Source organism: Glycine max, chromosome 15 (assembly GCF_000004515.6).
Source record: "Glycine max cultivar Williams 82 chromosome 15, Glycine_max_v4.0, whole genome shotgun sequence".
NCBI lineage: Eukaryota > Viridiplantae > Streptophyta > Magnoliopsida > Fabales > Fabaceae > Glycine > Glycine max.
This window is the reverse complement of record NC_038251.2, coordinates 1,478,948-1,484,996: the sequence shown is the minus strand read 5'-3', so window position 1 is coordinate 1,484,996 and position 6,049 is coordinate 1,478,948.

Below are 6,049 nucleotides of genomic sequence, written 5' to 3'. Positions count from 1 at the left end.
CTACGGACCGCTGCTTTGACTGGACATGGATTTTTTTTATATATAAATACATGAGGACTTAATATTATTTTTACTTTACTTTTTGTTTAAAATTTTAAAATAATTAACTTGACCTATTAATGACTAAAAATCACTATTATCTTTAATTTATTTTAAAAATTACAAAAAAAAAACTCATCTCCCTTGATAGAAAAGAAAACACCATCTTTCTCAGTCTCTCTCAAACACACGATGCCAAGCGATGAAATCATCATCACTGCCTCCGCCACAGGTTCCTTGGAAAAAAAAATCCAAACTACAATCTACAATCTATTCTATCGTCCCCTCTTTCTCCATCACCATTGCCACCTCCCTCCTCTCCAAACCAGAAATCTACTCCCATATCTTCTCTCTCCTCTGGTGCTGGTGAAAACAACCTCTCCCCCCGTCGCCGACTAGAAACCCTAGGCCGGATTCGAAGCCGTGCTCTTAACCTTCTACGCACACGAAACATTAAGCGTAAAAATTATAAACAAAAGAGTCAAGAAGTGGTGCGTCCAAAGCAATCCTAATCATCCTTCAAATCTGAACCTGCGTTGCCACCTCCGTCAAACTCCGTTCGCGCCATCGCCTTCGTCTATTACACCCCCTCCGCGTCGTCTGTCGCACCTACTATGACTATCGCAAAGTTCAATCCATCCTCTGCAGCTTCTTCGTTACCAACGATGAGCGTAACCATGAAGAGCTACAGCACGTCCCTCAGCTGCCAGATGAAGCAACAACGGAACCAACATGCGCAAGATCTAATTTTTTTTGTTCAGATCTAAACATTTTTTCATATTTGAGTTTCTTTGTTTCAAATATGAGCTTTTCTCCCACGCACATTCCCATTTGAACTTCAACCGTTCATAGTTTTGCAACCTTCGTGACTCTGTTTTGTGTTCATTATTGTTCTTGTGTTCATAGCTATTGGTGGATATAAGGGTTAGGGTCGGGAGCAGAATTGGTGAAGGTGTTTGTGGTGCGTGCCAACGACCTTGGGTATAGGGAGTTAGAATGTCTGCTGGTGTTTAGGGAAACAGAAAGGATTTTTAAAATAAAAAATAATAACCGTTAAATTAATTATTTTAAAATTTAAAACACTAACCTAATTAAATATTTTATATAAAAAATGAAAAATATCAAAATATTATATTTTCAAAATATTTTTTTATAAATTTAATACATCAAAATAAAATTAAAATAAAATTTAATGAATTAAAAGTAACATTAAATTCATTCATTATAGTATTTGTAATTATTACGAATTGTAATTATCATCAAATAACTTTAACAATTAAAATGTCTGGCATTTTCACTACCAAAAAAGAAAAAAGTTTTGATAATTTTATAAAATAAATTATATTTTTATAATTTTAAAAATTAAACTATACAAAACTAGTAATTTTGAAAAAGACAAATGTGAACCACTATTATGAGTTACCACATGGATTAAAAAACTAAAAAAAATATTTTTATTGAAATATGTAAAATTATAATATTTATGTTTTTTTTGTTTTCTTATTATTTTTATAATATTTTCAAAATTTTTTAAACAATGCTCTCGGAACTAATTAAGAAGACATTCCTTGAAATTATATTATTTCTGGATTCATATAAAATTAAAAAAAATCTTATATTTTGGACTTAAATAAAAAATTTAACTAATTTTATCATTATTTAATGATATTATTCTTAAAATGTTTTTCATTTAATTATAACTTTATTTTTAAGAATTTTATTTTATTATTAATATGAAGTTTCAATCAATAATATTTTAAAATAATTTTATTTTTATTTGAGATTTATAAAATTTAATAATTTTAACTAATTTTTTAATATGTGAAAAATAATTATTTTTCGCATATACATGCTTTCAGAGAGAGTAATTACTACAACTTGTGGAATGTGGCATCGTGTCTCGGATTTCTTGAACCACAGCGGAATTCCGTTTCACGTGTCGACGTTTAAAAAAGTTGGTGCCTTCGTAGTTGCGCTACTTGGCACTAGCTCAGTAAAATATGTCTTTTTGGGGGGTAAAAGAGGAAAGTTGATCTCTTTCTGCCCTGAGTATTTCAGAGTCTGAGAGTTTTAATTTATTTTAAAATGTTCATTATTTTAAAGTATTAAAAGCTTTAATTATTGTTAAAATAATCTTCCCTTTGGATGTCTGCACAGCTATTAATGTAATGCACCAATTTTGTGTTTCTTTTTTGGGTTCAAATCAAACCGTATGAGATGCACTCAAAATTCGAATAGTGGCTACCGATAAATAATAGTAGAAAAATGATTCTAAATAAGACATCAAGTATATCACGTAGAAATTAAATAAATTATTTATTTTTCATTGTTTCAAATCAATCTCAAAGATTTTTTGCGATGGTTAAAAAATAATTCATTTAAAAGTATAGAAATTATTGAAGCAATAGTTGACTCAGAAGCTGTTGTAAGAAATATGAATTGAGTGTTTGTCTTCATATGATATATATATAGAGAGGTGCTGTGCCGATTGATTTGATTTGATTTCATGGTCAGGTCAATCTAGCCTGCCATATATATATTTATAGCCAACCAGCCTCCTGCTCCTTGTAAGTTATTTCTCTGTAGTACGTAGTTTCGTTTTTTGACTCATAGCTAGAAATCCAAGTTATGTCAACGTGCTTATAAACTCAACAACAATTGCCAGATTTTGTTAGTATTTTTATTCTTATTTTTCATTCATAAATTGATAAATATTTTTGTTCTATTTTTTCTTTCTTTTATTTTTCTCTATTTAATTGATTATCATACATATAATAAAATTGTTTATTTTCATAATAATTAATGTAAGTTACAATTTAAATTAATTTCTAATTAATCGAGAGTATATAAGATTATAAGTTACCGTGTGAATTTATCAAAAGTTTTAACTTTTTTTTGCTACATAAAAGTTTTAACTTTTAAAAGTATTGATATTATATTTTTTAAAAATAATAGTTAAAATGGTTTTTAGTTTTGTGGGCAGGGGATAAACCACGTTCAGATCGCCGCGTCCTTTAAAACCACGTCGGAAAGGTGGGCCATCAACCTGCCAAATGCACCCCACACGCTTTTGCAAAATCAACGCACTTGCTCAGTGCTGGTTTAGAAGAAAAAAATGGACAACAGTGACTAAAGTAACACAAGAGGGGTAATTTTGGGTTTTGCATAGGATGACAAAATGAATCTGAATGTTACAAGAACTTATAAATGAGGAGCATAATTATTTATTTATTAGGACTCACGAGGATGGATTCACTTGCATTATTTCGCAGAAATGGGTGTGGGTATAGATATTTACCTACATTATTTTGTAGAAATGAGTGTGGGTATTGTTATTACAGTACCCTTGCACATATATATCATATATTTAATATAATTAAAATAAATTATACTTAAGCAAATAATTTATACTATATATATATTTTTCTATAAAAAATAATTATGTTTTTTCTAATTTTCTGACTAACCATAACAATCTAATAGATAATAAAGAATCCTAATTCAACATCGTGATATTAAATTGTTCCATATTCTATATAAAATTATTTAACTATTATTTATTTTTATGTATAAATTTATAATTTTGTTAACAAATTCTTTTGAGTTAATTGTGAATCGATATTTTGTGTTGTTTGGGATTTTAAATTAGTAGTGTAAATTTATACATATTTAATAACTTTTGTAACGTTAGATAATTATATTTTTTAATATTGTTTATTTATGATTTAAGTTTGGAGGAATTATTATTATTTTTGCTTGTTTTTAATAATACATCCTCTCCTATATATAAGAAATAAAATAAAATATTTTCTTAAATGTATTTTAGTTATCTTTAAAATATTTTATTAAATTTTAAAATTCAAAGATTTTTTTTTATAACAATTCCAGCTCAAATCGATTTTTGACAAGTTTGACGGATTCTGAGATGCTTCGATTCACCGGACTAATTATCGGTTCAATTAGTTGAACCACCCGATTCAATCCGGTTATAACAGTCATGGTCTTGATACTTTTATGGAGAAAAAAAATTCAATTATATGTAAATAGATTAAAGTATTTTTATAATTTATTATAATATCAGTCTTAGAGGATTTAGATATTTTTTTAATAATTATATATTTAAAATTAATTTTATCAATATATCAAACTAATAATATTTTTATTAAAATCACTTTCTTTCAAACTTGTTTTTAATTAGAACAAATTACATAAAATAAACATAATCTAAGATAGATTCGTCTAAAATACAAACTAAGACCGCTTCCAATTCAAGAGTATGTAGAATGGGTTTTATAAAGGGAAAAAAATGCAAAACAGACACACCAGTGCTTGATCTCCTGGTCTAACCTAAGTTTTCGGGCTTTGCTTCCTGCACCCCATAGAAAATTTAAATGAACAAAAATACCCTTTGTTATTCCTTTACACCGGGCATCCAGTCTCAACTGAGAACCCTAACGATTCTCCTTCTCTCCATTATCCGCCCTGGTGCAATTCAGAGGTCACAACATGAACAAGTGCACTAATAATATTTTTCGAAATGGGTTTTGAACTAAGTTTAATGGAGACGTAATTTTACAGCAATGGGTTCCATGTCGCGTTTTCACTCAAAATTGGAAATTTAGTTTCCGGCGATCGGAGATTGGGACTTGCTGGAGGAGGTTAGAGACTTTTCACAAAAACAATTATGCATTTCCGGATCGTAATAAAACAAAAAATGAGTACTTTTGGATTGTCCATTCCCGTAACAAGTCACGACAAATATTCTAGTTGTAAAATGCAGCTGCTTTTTTTTTTTTTTTTTGTCTTTAACTGCCCACTAAACTGTAGAATACGATTAAAAAAGGCTCATACAATGGCCCTGTTTCTAATCAGGCTGATGTTAAGTGCATTCAGCATTTTTTTAAAATGTTAAAACTGTCCCCTGTGTCGTCTTTCTCCTTTTAAAAGCTGTTTTATTTTTTAAAAATGGCACCAACCATTTTTGTGCAGTTCTTCTTCTTCGTTTTCTCTCTTTGGTGCGTAGTGCTTCGCCGTATTTTTTTTGTTTCCTTGCGATCGGTTAAGTTCGGTGAAGGTGAAGGTGTTCATTGTTGCGGTGGTTAATTCGTCGTCGACGACATACAAGGTACGCATTTGTGCTGGGTGTGCGTGAGGGTGGTCCGTAAGTCGTATGGATCAAGTTGATCCGTATGTTGATTTTACTTCTATGGATCAAGTTGATCCGTAAAAGGCTTACGGATCAACTTTTTGCGGATCAAGTTGATCCGCAACCTTCTTACAGATCAAGTTGATTCGTAAGCTTCTTGCGGATCAACTTGATCTGTAAGCTTCTTGTGGATCAACTTGATCTGTAAGAAGCTTGCGGATCAACCTATGCTGCTTGCAGATCAACTTGATCCCTAAGCTCAACACAAACTACGGATCATCTATTCCTATTGTGGATCAACTACGTCCTACCTTGTCTCTATTACGGATGACCTAAATCCCTACGCGGATCAACTACATCCCTACAAACTGCACTACACAAGCAAAAATGAAAGAAGAACGACACAAGAAAAGGGACAATAGGCTTACCTTGATGGTGGAGCACCGCAATGTACGTTCTGCCGGAAGAGAAACACCACCACGATAACGCCACCAATAATGCTCACGAAGAACGAAAGAAGAGGCACTCGCAGGACGAAGAGGCAGCTCGCAGAAGAAGAGGAGGCAGCTCGCAGAAGAAGGAGAATCACAGAAGAAGAAAAGCCTAGTACACAATTTTTTTTTAAAAATACACAGAAGTATTTTTGACTTTTTCCCATTAAGTGCTGGGTGCACCAACAATAATGCTGGGTGCACCTAGCATCAACCTTCTAATCTTTGTTCATCTCGGGCCTAATAAAATTTGCATCAAAATAATGTTCTACCTAAACATGTCATGTGGTGAGCAATAATAATAAATAATTAGTGGAAAGGCAATAATTATAAAATAAAAAACCGAAATACATATTTGTTGGAGAAAAAAATG